A 15,000-nucleotide genomic window follows, 5' to 3' on the forward strand; every position below is an offset into this window, starting at 1 on the left:
AGATTGTTTCGCAACCCCCCCCCCCCTTCTAATTTTGTTACTGGGTACTGCAGGAGCAGATGATCGATGGTTTGACGTGCCCCTTTGCAGTAATAATAATAATAATAATAATAATAATAATAATAATGGTATAAATTTATAGTGCGCCAAACATCCCTTCATCGGGAGGGCTCTGGGCGCATAACATAGATTAACTTAATCATTAAGCTATAACACAGTACACGAACAACGCTAATAATACACAAAATCAAAAAGAAAGCCTGTCGGAATAAAAATGTCTTCAATCGACGCTTGAATCCCTCTAGTGAAGACGAAGAACGTATCTCTAGTGGTAATAAATTCCACAACCTTGGACCAGAATGCGCGTTCACCAGCCTTCACTCGACAGCGGGGTGTTTTCAATTTGAGGTCGTTGAGTATTGGCAGATTGGTGGGTCAATGAGTCTCCATCGATAGAGGTTTTCTTTGATGCGACCATGGTTGGTTCTAAGTCGGTTCGCGGTGACCCAGTGTTTTCTTTTTGCTGTTTTAAAGTCAGGAAGGCGTAGAGTGGGGTTGGTAATGTGTTGTCCACCAAATCAAATCAACATTAATTTACTTTTCTCCTCTTCTATTCGGAAGAGCAACAATGCGACAAAAATTGCTTGGTTGACGAATGGAATCAATTTCGTACTATGTGTCTGAGCAAATTTAGATTATCCTTTTTTTTAAAAAGTCGTTTTCTTTTATGGTGTGTAAACTAGGCTTTGAAAGGTTGTTGAGCTATCTTTGACGATTTCGGGTCATGTCATCACATTACACAAAAGAGGACGAGAGAGGCATGCGCACAACTAACATGACGTTCTCTCTCTAATAACTTTTCCGCCGGTGACGTCACAGACTATGGGTGACGTCCAATCAAGGGACGCCACTCTTCCGCTAATCTCATTCCCTATAGAGAAAATTATGTCTTTTATTAAGTTCATGTTGATTTTGCTAAATTGTGTCATATCTATACCTATAAAGTGGGTAGACGACTAATGGGCATAAGTGTATGACTTTTCCTTATCTCTCTCTCTCTCTCTTTAACAGCTATTTTCAGGATTTTCCCCAAAACTTCACACCCAACTAACACAAAAAGTATTTATTTTTTTTATCACTGAAACACAATAGCAGTAAAAACTTGCGATAATTAATTTCTTTAGAAAAACATGCTCTGCAACACACTGTTCATTTTATTTAAATATTATGATGTACTAGAGAAATTTGAATAAGAGAAATTATGTTGATTGTATCGTAACGAATGTGACGATTTTCCTGTAGTTGGTAAAGAGAAGGTTACAAGACGGCAGCAGCTTCTAATGGTGTTCACACTACTATGTTATGACGATCGACCCAATCTGCAAATTCAGTACCGCACTCGTGCACCATCGCAAACCCGCCCGGAAGCTTCGTCACAACGCACCGTTCAATTAGATGCTCTGCGGTTTCGGGCTCGTTACCATAACGCGGGTAGGTACTTGTTGGACAGATGGCAAGTGGTCCCTACTGATGCAATGGGCGTGCTGTTAAGCAGGTTCTCGACCGAAGCCGATTGGCTGCCATCTACCAATGTGTCTCCTCTTGCTGGTGGAAAAGCCTGGCAACTTCCCCAGTTTCGAGGAGTCGATGTCCCCACTCCCCGAGGGGGATACGATGGCGAAAACCAGATACAAATATCTATAACAATTTTAGAATAATAAGTCTTTGAAATCAGGGAAATATTTTATGGACACCTTTTATAATATTATCGTGCACGTTAGAGCGTGGCCATAAACAAAAAGGAAAGATGCAATTTATCGCATCCAAGCTACTTCCGCACCACAACTATCTTGGTGACACCAACGATGTGATACCAAGCTGCTAGAACTAGAAGCTGTGGATTGTAAAAAGTAATAAAACAAAAAATGAATAAAACAGCTTTTTTTAAAAAAAAAAAAAAAAGAACAAAATACCAAACAATGAATGTTTCGGGCTCAAAACCCTTCTTCAGCCAACACCAAAAAAACAATGAAAACATAAATAAATATACATTACTAAATATTTCTCTATCGTCAATCTGTTTTTTTTTTTTTGGGGGGGGGGGGGGGGGGGTTTGAGTAATGTATTTATGTTTTCATTGTCTTTGCAAAAAAATATTTTTAAAATAACAACAACAACAAAAAACAACAAAGAGATGAAACAAACAAACAAAATAAAATAAAAACATAACACAAAAAAACAACAAAACAAAAACAACAAGGCAAAACAAAAAGAAACAAACAAACAAACAAAAAACTAACAAAGACCCTCCTTTAAAATATCATTTTCAAGAAACAATCTGACACAGCGACGTGAGGTTAGAAAATCGGTTTGTTTGATCTTCTTGATTAGACTGTCATCTCGCTACATGTCAGTAAAAACATTTCATAAAAACATTGAATTGGTCGTCGGGAAGATAATATTATTATGGGGAGAGGGAAGTGGGCGGGGGGGGGGGGGGGATCAAAACGGTTTTGAACCGGATAAACTTGAGATAATTGTTAATTGTTGTTCAAATTTATTTCATGTAGGCAGTCGATGACGTCATCAATCTTTGACCACGAGTCGCTTCTCACGGATCGATAGATAATTATGTATTATTTGACATTCTAGTCACTGCAGTTCTTTATAGAAATCAAATTAAATGTATTCATGCACCTGGTTCTATGTAAACTGTCGACTTAACTAACAAAAAACCCTAAACAACTGACTGTAATTGCCAGACAGACAGACAGACAGACAAACAGACAGACACCGAGACAGACCGTAGGGTCCATGTAAAAAAAAAATGTGTGGAAAATAAATAAGGTAATTACTGGTGCCATGTTTTTTTAAAGTCATTGAAGCGTGACGCGTCAGGCAATCGGGATTCTCTGTCTTACTTACCTCCCCTTGATGTAGGCCCGATTGTTGTGTATTCAATAGACGCCCGTCGTTTTATTATAAATGCATTGCTTCGGCCCGCCATACTCCTGGTTGTTGTGTCTACAAACCAGAGATCGTAAATACGATTCAGTAGTCTGATGTCACGCCGCTCGGCAACGGCGGCCATCTTGGTTCTAAACAAAGAAAATCATTACTTTTTATTCTTCATGCTGGCTATAACTTTTCATATGCCTTGTGATCAGAATGTGTAAAAGTCAAAACAAGATCAAATTTATGGGGTTTTTTTCCCTCTGGATACGCTTTTATGCTCGCCGGAGAAATATTTCATACGGGCGTCCGCCATTGTTCCGATAGTTTAGAGCCAGTGTTACTAAGTTACCATGCGTCATTAGGACGGAAGTGACGTTACGACTGTTGAAGAGTATTGTTAACCGTCGTACTCTGGAAAAACTCGCATTAAAAAAAATTGGTCAGAAAACTCATCCTTCAAACAATGATCGATTTAAATGACCCTTATCTTGGTATGTCATTTTTTGGTCAGTGTCAGGCTATAGATAGAACGAAGATGACGTCACTCAGGTCTTTGTTATTGTTTTTTTTTTAATTTTTTTTTTTTTGCCATCCACGTTTATGAGTAATTCTCACTAAACTGTATGAACCAGACTATAGATAGTATGCGCTTGGCTAAGAAGCTCATAACATTGCCATCCGGAAGTAAAACGGACCAACACACAAAACTGTGTGTAACCATGCACTTTTATAGTGTGGTTGATACAGTTTAGTGAGAAGTAGTCACAAACACGGATGGCAAAATACAATAACAAAGGCTTGAGTGACGTCATCTTCATTCTGTCTATAAAAGTTCATGGTTACATAGAGTGTTGTGTGTTGGTCCGTTATACTTTCGGATTGCAATGTTGTGAGCTTCTTGGCCAAGCGCATAATATCTATAAGTTAACTATGGCTACGGTCTTAGTGTCATGCCAAACGTAAACGATGGCGACGCACTGACCAAGAAATTACGTCAAAAGACAAGTCTTTGGCTACAAAAGAAAACAAATCGTGAGTTGTATTCACTAGTTCAACCAGTGGAATCACTTGTTTCCTCGAGCACTACTAACGACAATTCACTCGACAGTGCAAAGACCTTTAAAATGGTCGTCAAACTATAAGTCTTAGTGGGTTCTAGTGTCGCAGCCATCGTTAACTTATAGCCTGACACTGACCAAAGAATGACGTCAAAATACCAGTCTTTGGCCACAAGAGAAAACAAATCAGATACTCATTTTACACCTGAGTATTTCTAAGGGCTCAATTATGCGCCGAACGAGACTCGAACACAGGACCTTCCGATTCGAAAGCGAGTGTCATACCACAAGACCTCTTAGCCCTACACAACAGTGTAAACTGTTGCTTCGTACAAGAAATGAAGTGAGCTGGAAAGTACCAGAAGACAACAGTTGAATAAAAACTTCGCGTTAGCGATGCTAATAGTAAATAGTAATAGTAGTAGTAAATAATGAATTTATAAAGCGCCTTAACATCCACGTTAATCGTGCTCTACGGCGCTTTACATAATAAAAGAAAAAAAATTAATCACGACACTATAATATAGAGAGTATGCGCTTGGCTAAGAATCTCACAACATTGCCATCCGGAAGTATAACGGACCAACACACAAAAACTGTGTGTATCCAGGAACGTTTATAGTCGGGTTAATACAGTTCAGTGAGCATTACTCATAAACGCGGATGGCAAAAACAATACCAAAGACCCGAGTGACGTCATCTTCGAACTATCTATAATTAGCATGGATACAAAAACAAAATCTAAGCAAGATGGGGGCTCGAATCGTATGAGCTATCCACGACCCCCAAAACAGTCGCTTCAAACTTCTCTGTCACTGATAATTGCCCTGGTTAGCTATTTGTTCGGGGTAATTATTCCAGCTGAGAAGATGGGTCCTATGAAATCCCAGACAATGAAATCTTTATAAGCTGTTTTGTATGTCTAAGTTCACCACCTTGTCGGATAGCGGGCAGGTAGGACGTATTTGCTTTTATGGGAAGTTTATGGTGTGTATCATACAGGTTTATGGGCTGAAAATGAAAGGAAGGGGGGGAAAGACATTGAATTTATAGGTAAACTTTTAGAGATCGTGTGCGGGGTGAGTGTGTGTGTGTGTGTGTGTGTGTGTGTGTGTGTGTGTATCAGGGGAGGGGGGGGGGGCAAAAGGTAAAAATTAAGACTGAACATGTTGGGGTGAATTTTATTCGGTCATTGCTTTTTCTTACTCCTCTCTCTAAACACAAACTCACTCTCATACACTGACGCACACACATGCACAAACACACACACACACACACACACACACACACACACACACATATATATATATATATATATATATACATGTGTGTGGCGGATTATTTGAGTATTTTACCTAAACCCATAGCATCAATATCATTTTAGTGAGAACTATTCAATCAACTGACTGTGTACAAACAATAACAAAGATCTGAGTGACGAATTCCTTTAATTGGTGCGGTGCTATCCGCTTAGGTAAAATACTCACAACATCCGCTAACCGGATAGAACGTAACAACACACAAAATGATGTGTAACCTTGAACGTTCATAGTCTGATGGATATAATTTAGTGAGAACTAATCACCAAATGGCTGTCTTAAAAACAATTACAAAAAGATGAGTGACTCCAATTTCGTTCCATCTATGTAATCAGTCTGTGTGGGCGCAAGAACACATGCGTGTTTGTACATATATATGTGTATATTTATGCGTTTGTGTATTTGGCTATGACTACACACTACCCTTTGATAGCCTTCTTTCAAAGACCAGCTCTAAAATCAGTACTATTCAATTCACACACTACACATAATGTGTCAATCTATCTATCTGTCGCCTTTAAGAGTTTATTCAATAGAACGGGAACCAATGAAATAGAACGATGATAGATCCCCTCCCAAATTGATTGCTTACACACTACAAACATCACAAAACACATTTTCTTCAATTTGGCCATTAACCAAAAAAAATAAATAAATAAATAAATAAATAAAAAAAAAAAATCAAATTTTTAAAAAAGCCAAAAACTTTTTACTTCAAAAAATCGATCGATTCAAATGACTTCCGACTTGTCCAAAAATGGTCAGAAAGTCTCAAACCTGGGACTTTGACTAAAATGGGGAAAAAAAACGTGATTTTGTGTTTGTTTGTTTGTTTGTTTTTTTTTTTTGTTTGTTTTTTTTATTTGTATTGTTTTGCTTGTTTGTTTTTTAAGAGTAAACCAAATCAACAGGTGGACGTTAATTGTTTGGTGTGTTCAAATTTTTTTCTTTTAAAGCGCCTTGAGCACATTAAGTGGATATCGCGCTATATAAAAGCTCATTTTTTTTTTAATGTAATTTTTTTGGGGCGGGGGAGGGGTTGTTGTTTTTTTGTTGTTGTTGTTGTTGTTGTTGTTGTTGTTGTTGTTGTTGTTTTGGGGTTTATTTTTGTTTCTGTCTTTCTTTTAAAAAAAAAAAGATATTTTTTTTTTTTTTTAGAAACAGGATCAACATGAGGTGGGCAGTTTTACCAGTCAACCTTCCTACCCTGGAAAGACATGTGAATTTTTAAAGATTGGCCAGAAAACTCGTCCTTAAATTATCGATCGGATTAGATAACCCTCATCTTGGCACACAAAAAACAAAAAAGTCTCAAACCTGAGACCACGCGAGTCCTTCTTCTTCGTATCATCAATAGATGAAGTTATTTTTTAGTGTGGCTATGTGGTCTAGTGGTATGACACTCGCTTTCGGATCGGAAGGTCCTGGGTTCGAGCCTCGCGCTCGGCGCATAGTTGAGTCCTTGGAAAAGGCTCTTTACTCACATTCACCGTACTCAGGTGTAAAATGAGTACCTGGCCGTCAACAGCGTTGTCTTAGTTCGAAAAATTGTAAAATCGCCCTACAGGCGGCATGTCCCGTCCTACATATTAAATGTTGCTGTTGACCAGGGACCCCTTGTAAAGCGCTTTGAGCACATTTAGTGGATATTGCGCTATATAAAAAGCTCAATTTTTCAATTTTAATTAATTTTTTTTAATTTTCCTTTTTTCTGACCAAATTGGAAATAGAGCATTTTGTCCGAGTAAACATTAAAACGTTTTCTTTTTCAGTCTATTTGCCCTTCACGCTTTGATCACTGGAGGATTTTTGGGTCACAAGTTTTTGTGTTGTGTTTAGAAATCGAACGAATCAACGGTTAAATTTTTGATTTTTTGGAAAGAGATCGAACGGATAGATAGATCAACGTCCCGTGTTTGATTGGTTCTACTCTCGCAGTTTTAACGGATTTTTGTTTCATTTACAAGATATTCAATTCAACATTAACACAGAGTCTTCTTTCTGATTCGGGTTGTATAATCTGTTCTGCCAGTGGTTTTTTTTCCTTGTGAAAGACACGTGTTAGATATTGCTTGATAATAATTATTCGTGTTCACGCGTTACAACGGTATATTTTTTTTTTGTCGAACAGGTCAGTTTATGGCTTGACCAGTTGTTGTTTTCCTTGGTAAAGACACATGATATAGATGATGTTTGATAATTATCCGTGTTCACATGTTTCAACGTTATATGTTATTTATGTCAAATAAGTCATAATTAGCAGAAGTTAATTATATGTCAGTTTGTGGCTTGACCAATTGTTGTTATCCTTGGTAAAGACATAAGTTAGATGATGTTGTTTGATACTTATTCGTGTTCACATGTTACAACGTTAGATTTATGTCGAACAGGTTATATTATTATTAGCAGACGTTTTTCTATTTCAGCTTGTGGCTTGAACAGTTGTTGTTATCCTTGGTAAAGACACATGATGTAGATATTCGACTAGCCATGAATACAGTATAAGGCATAAAGTAGTAAAAGTAGTCCTTCAGAGCCAATAGGCTCACGGAGCCGGAGTTTATCACGGTTTCTATATCGTGAAACGGACAATAGTAATTGATTGCTACCCTTAGGATAGGATGCTAGTATACCGCACCAGGGGTCGATCTCGGTCGCTTTCGGTGTGAATCGAGTGCTCTACCAACTGAGCTATCGGGACCCCAATTACAATAGACATGCATAGATCGACATAAATTACCTTATATCAAAGGGTATCTCTATTTCAGTTTGTGGCTAGGTCAATTGCTTAAATCCCTGGTAAAGACACTTTTCAGGTATTCGACAAGTCGTGTTCTCAATTATCTTATTTATATTTATATATCAAACAATTTTTAAAAATTAGAAATTACTTTTATTTTCAGTTCGTGATTGTGCTAGTTGTTAAGATCCTTGGTAAAGGCATGATATGCCGAAGGCCATTGGTGTCCGTGCTTCACTTTTTTTCAACTCTGTACATAATTCTTATTGTTGTTGTTGTTGTTGGTGGTGTTTATTAATTAATTAATTTATCATTATTATTTGTTTAGGGGGGGGGGATGATACATTATTTGTATTATGCATTTCAAATGTTATCTTTGTTATTTGTTGCACATCCCTGGTCCAGACACGCTGACATGTTTGGGATTTTGATGTTATCCGAATAGATAAAGTACTCACAACATCCGCCAGCCGAATTAAACATACCAGTAAACAAAACTGTGTCTAATGTTTAACGCTCTTTGAGCTGTGCGCTTAGTGAGAATACTCACAACATCCGTCAGTGGGAGATGCCAGCACACAAAGCTGTTTGTAACCTTAAGCGTTTATAATCTGATCAATACAATTTAGTGAGAACTAATCATAAACATTGCTAGCTAAAAACAATAACAAAGTCAATTTCGTTCCTTCTATGATTGCAGTAAAGACGGTTTTATACCATCTATTTAAAAAATGAATATAAACAGAGAACAAAATGTTAAGTTAGAAATTTCTTGAGATCAAATTTTTCATTAGATAACTACGACATCGACGAGGACGACGACAACAACATTTGATTAGGATTATTTGATTACAATGAATCCAGATTGCGTTTGAGCTTTATATAGCGCATATCCACTAAAATGTGCTCAAAGCGCTTTACAAGGGGTCCCTGGTCAACAGCAACATTTAACATGTAAGACGGGACATGACGCCTGTTAGGCGATATTACAATTTTTCGGACAAAGACAACGCTGTCAACGGCCAGGTACTCATTTTACACCTGAGTACGGTGAGAGAATGTGAGTAAAGAGCCTTTTCCAAGGACTCAACTATGCGCCGAGCGCGAGGCTCGAACCCAGGACCTTCCGATCCGAAAGCGAGTGTCATACCACTAGACCACATAGCCGTTTGTCTCTGACCGAAGAAGAAACTTGAATCATAAACTTTGCCGGTTGTTTGTCTTGTTCAATTTTATTTAAAATCTGTTTTTTTTTTTGTGTTTTTTTTAAAACGAGGGTGGGGGTGTTTTTATTTCTTTTTGTTATTGTTGTGTTTGTTTAAAAAAAAAAGAAGATATTTGTTGTTTTTATGCTTTGTCTTTTACGTAATGTTTTAATGGTAACAAATTCAGTTTTAACTCACTCAATCCTAGATATTTTTGCTATTTTTTCAAAATTGGAAAAAAATGTATTAAAAATGGGCATGTGCATAGATCGTTTTATTCAACTACCATAAGCATGTAAAAATTAAGAACATTAGTTTTGATACTACGCCTATAATTTGTCTCAAAAAATGTTAAATAGGTATTGGGTACAAGTAACCCCTGGTATACTACGGATATAGTCGGTGTTCAGGTTGGGTGAGTTAATATTCTTGTAGTGACATTTACGTTCGTGTGTCAGGACCAAGGATGCACAACAAATGTGTTTTCATTCTGGTTTTCTAATGATGTCATGTTTATACAATTAAGTTGTACACATTTTAACAATCCACGGCTTGATTCGGGCCAACTGACGGTATATTATGTTTATGTAAAATACTCACTAGTTCTGACCACCAAATCAATTATACCAACAGACAAAACTAATCTGTAACTTTTAACCTTTATAGCCTGATCAAGGGAATTTAGTGAGAACTAATCACCCAACAATACCAAAGATCTGAGTGACCACGACAACTAAATATATTCCATATTGAAGTGTTTGATTAATTAATTGTATTTAATGTGTGCTTTGTGTGATCACGACCTTTGACCTTTTGACCCCTGGGATTGTTTTTGTTTTCTTTGACAACACGCACTGTGAGATTCATCGACACAATGGAGACAGGGGACCTTTCAACAGGTTTGTACATGTGTCTGACTGTCTGCCTGTCTATCTATCTACTTGTTTGTTTGACTGTTTGTTTGTTGATTTGTTTGTTTCTAAATGTACAAATGTATGACGGTTAAATGAGGATTGAATATATATATATATATATATATAATATATATATATAATATATATATATATATATATATATATTATATATATATATATTTATTTTTTTATTTTATTTTTTTTTAATGTTTGCCACAATGTTTGAGACAGTCTGCATTAATGTTTTAGGCTTAATTCGCCATCGTCAGGACTGAGTTGTTTTGTTGACTTTGTTGTTTGTTGAAGTGGTTCCGGTTTGTAGTTAATTAACAAGAACTTCCGGCGATGTGGACACGTATCGTACATCTCACTTTTCGTGTTGAGTGTGGCTTCATGAGGGTGTTTGATTATAGTATATTTCTCTTCCAGGCATAAGCTACATTTTTTTTATGTTGGTGTGTATCCTGTTGCTTTAGATAAAATTTTCCATGAAATGTTCTGGTCTAGTTTGTTGTCTTTTAATTTCCAAATATGTTCGCTGAGTTTTGTGGATGTTTTTTTGTTAGTGTTTATAAATGTTGAGGTGTGGAGGTTGTATCTTGTTTTGAAATTATTTTCCGTTAGTCCTACATATTTTTCTTGCTTGTTTGTTTTAGTTTCGGTGACTGTGGCTTGGTAAATTATTTTTAAAAAATAATAATTCGCTCCATTACTACATGTCGAGCACTTTTCGTATCATATTTGTATTAAACACGATTCAATAAATATATATATATATATATATATATATATATATATATATATATATATATATATAAGTGAATAAATGAAGGAATATATATATTTTTTAAATATATATATATTTATGAATAAATGGAGTATCAAAACACAATTATTTTCTAGTTTTGAACACACCGATTTTACTTCCAGAATCGCTAACATCGACGTGTACATTTTTGCAGGTCTGGTAACCCAAATTGTTATGGTCTCATTTCATTGTTAAAAATGGAAAGACTCTCAAAACCAGCGCAAAATATTCTCCATTACAACAATGTTAACTCACTCAACCCTAACACCGACTATATCCGTAGTTTACCCGGGTTACTTTTACCCCATGCCTATTTATTACATTGTTCTGAGACAAATTATATGCGTAGTATCAAAGCTAATTGTTTGTAGCATTTGCATGTTAATTATAGTTAAATAAAACTATATATGTACATGCTCATTTTTAATACATTTATTTTCAATTTTGGAAAGTAGCAAAAATCTCTAGGATTGAGTGAGTTAAAACGAGCTCATTATTGCGTCGGTTATCAGACCTGAAAATATGTTTACGTCGACTAATTTTCATAACGCAATCCCGTAACCAAACTTGTCAAACGATGACAAAGGGATTTCTCCCAATCCTATTTTTAGATACAGAAGGAAACTTCGACATTTCATAATTGAATTCTCTGACGCCATAGTTGTATTATTTACATTTATTTGTATCCTGATCTATTTATAGACATGAGTCAATGTAGCTTTTATTGGGCAATATCCACTAAAATTGCTCAAAGCGCTTTACAATGGATCCAAACAGTAACACAGGAGGAATCGTGGCTCAGCGGTAAGGTCTTTGCTTCGTACCCGAAAGGTACCGAGTTCGATCACCTGCCGCTGCGCTATGTGGCCTTGAGCAAGTCACCTCGCTCTAGGTCAATTTTGCGGTGCTGCACTGCGGCTGTCGCCAGGATTTGAAGAACAAATAACGATTTGTTTTTAAGATGATATGAATGGAAAGATGACATTTAATTAAACGAGTCTTCTGATAAATGAATGGTGATCACAGTTACAAATGGGAATATAATGATATTATGTATCTTATGCGATCTTGATGAGATGATAATAATGTTCGATGTTGCTGGCGGACTTGCGGGGTTCCACTACCAGCTGAAAGTGGTTGCAATTATTCCTCCGACAGGCTCAGGTTTGATAAATTCTTGACAGTGATTGAACTAGCAAAGGTGACAAAGGAAGCTCCGGCGTCTTGATGGCGGAAATCAAAATTAGTGAAGTGTTCCACAAAGTCCCGAGAGTAAGAGAAAAATCTTTAAATATATATTTATGCCTTTTGCGCCACGATATCATAAGACATCGTCGCCTAGGCATTCCACGAAGGAATATAGATAACTCATCAAACAAGATGTCTGATGTCAACAGGAATCACCCATGTTGTCCCAGTGAGAAAATTGGCGTTAATAATCTTGCTCAAGGAAAAAAACGAACTGCCTGAAGCGGGGCTCGAACCCGGGTGCAGTGCAATGCCTTAACCACTCGGTCACTTCGCCCCCACATATATATAATATATATATATATATATATATATATATATATATATATATATATATATATATAATAATATGAGGAGTGGAGTGGTCTGGCTGTCAGGGCATAAATTATAGAGAGAAGTGAGTGAATGAGATTAGACCTATCAGCTTTTATAATATGTGGCTACGTGACAGAAGGTAGAACGAAAAGTATTCACTAATTTGAAATTAATTCAAAGAGAAGATTATTAAAGGAAATATGATATAATATAAGAAGGTAAAGTTTTTCTAAGCCTACCGAAACACAACTGGATTGAGATGAATTCAGTTCTTGCTAAAATAAAACTTTAATAAAATAAATGTGAATAATCGTGACTGTGACAAGTTCAGAATCATCTTCACTCCTACAAAACACCGTTTTGACACGATGGGGCACAACTCATGTCCAGTTCGGCTGACCAACACACCTGGGTGGTCAAGGGATTGTGCTGGGTGGTATTGAGGTCAAGATGAACGTGATACTTGATATCATAACCTCCGCCCCCCCCCCCCTAATACAACCATTTCACACCCAATGGTTCATCTCCCAGAGTTCTCTCTCTCTCCCTCCCTCTCTCTCTCTCTCTCTCTCTCTCTCTCTCTCTCCCTCTCCCTCTCTCTCTCCCTCTCCCTCTCTCTCTCTCTCCCCTCTCTCTCTCCTCTCTCTCTCATCCTCTCCCACTCTCTCTCCTCTCTCTCTCTCCTCTCTCTCTCTCTCCCCTCTCTCTCTCTCTCTCTCTCTCCCTCCTCTCTCTCTCCCTCCTCTCCCTCTCTCTCTCTCTCTCTCTCTCTCTCCCTCCTCTCCCACTCTCTCTCCCTCTCTCTCTCTTCCTCTCTCTCTCCCTCTCTCTCTCCCTCTCTCTCCCATCTCTCTCTCCCTCTCTCTCCCTCTCTCTCCCTCTCTCTCATCTATCTATCTATCTATCTATCTTCTTCTTTCTTTCTTTATCTATCTATCTATCTATCTATCTATCTATCTATCTATCTATCTATCTATCTATCTATCTATCTATCTATCTATTGAATCGTGTTTGATACAAATATGGTACGAAAAGTGCTCGACATTTCATGGAAAATTTTATCTAAAGCAACAGGATACACACCAACATCAAAACAATGTAGCTTATGCCTGGAAGAGAAATATACTATAATCAAACACCCTCATGAAGCCACACTCAACACGAAAAATGAGATGTACAATACGTGTCCACATTGCCGGAAGTTCTTGTTAATCACCTATAAACCGAAACCACTTCAACAAACAACAACAGTCAACTCATGTAACACACAGTCCTGACGATGGCTAATTGGGCCTGAAACATTGATGTAGACTGTCTCAAACATTGTGGTAAATATTAAAATAATATCTACGAGTATCTATCTATCTATCTATCTATCTATCTATCTATCTATCTATCTATCTATCTATCTATCTATCTATCTATCTATCTATCTATCTATCTATCTTTCTATCTATCTATCTCTTTACCTATCCATCTGTCTATCTATCTCTCCATCTCTCTCTCTCTCTCTCTCTCTCTCTCTCTCTCTCTCTCTTTCTCTCTCTCTCTCTCACTCACTTTCTCCCCCCCCCCACCCAACCAACCTCTATCCATTCTTGATCCCTTTTACCGCTACATCAAAGCAAAACGAATCTCACCAAAATACTGGGTTAAGCTTCATTTACCAACCTGGTCAATTTTCTATGTCCAAAGGGGGATAATTACAGTTATATTACATAACAACCCTACCCCCCCCCCCCTCCCCCCCCCCAACCCTTATCCTGGAATGTTGGAATGGCTGCTCTATTCCAACAAAACACAATATCTCTGGTATTTTTTTAAAAACATTTGGCCAGAAAAATTATACCCCCCCCCCCCCCCCAAAAAAAATAAAAAAATAAAAAAACAACCAACAACAAACAAACAAACAAATAAAAAAAACGAACAAACCAAAAAAAAAAACGGTTTTAAAAATCAATAATGGATCGACTGGAATGACCTTCAACTGGTCCAACATTCTCAAACCTGAGAATTCTTTTAAAAGACTATAAGGTGACTTAGACTTTTTGAAAAGGTGAAGGTCAGTCATTTTAGTCAACTGGCATAATAATATTATATTATGAAGTAAAATGATATTATGGCCAGAATGAAAATGGACAAAAAGGTGTTTGTTTCTTGGCCAGAGATGGCAGTGGGGTGCCGGGTCACACCATTGGGTCACGCCAGGACTGTGTTAGCGAATGGGTCACGCATAAGGACAGTAGAGACAAGGGGAGGTCACTGGGGCAAACAAAAAGCTTCCCATTCTTTGATGACGAGTGACGTGTGAGATAACCTCTGCGCACTTATTTAGGACTCTGATATATTATTATGATTTTTTTAAAATCTCGGGCATGTATATGGAGCAATAATATACACTAAACCTGCTCAAAGCGCTTTACAATGGGTCCCCTAGC

The 15,000-nt window shown here is 37.2% G+C and overlaps 1 protein-coding gene across 14 annotated transcripts in view; it reads left to right on the top strand.

The window, feature by feature from the left end:
• The first annotated feature begins 4,943 nt into the window (after positions 1-4,943).
• The window catches only part of LOC144980699 (voltage-gated potassium channel KCNC1-like), a 43,767-nt gene continuing 33,710 nt past the window's right edge, over positions 4,944-15,000 (top strand). Inside the window, exons 1-3 of one of the 14 annotated variants that reach the window (XM_078928405.1) lie at positions 7,126-7,342; positions 7,464-7,499; positions 9,804-10,176. The gene's annotated coding sequence lies outside the window, so the exon portion shown is untranslated. Of the gene's footprint in view, positions 4,968-7,111; positions 7,500-9,803; positions 10,177-15,000 lie in introns of those variants that run through there. The other 13 variants (XM_078928413.1, XM_078928404.1, XM_078928409.1 and 10 more) reach the window with 13 other exon arrangements.

This window comes from Berghia stephanieae, chromosome 10 (assembly GCF_034508935.2).
Source record: "Berghia stephanieae isolate SIO BIC M18660-M18661 chromosome 10, UCSD_Bste_1.3, whole genome shotgun sequence".
Lineage (NCBI taxonomy): Eukaryota > Metazoa > Mollusca > Gastropoda > Nudibranchia > Aeolidiidae > Berghia > Berghia stephanieae.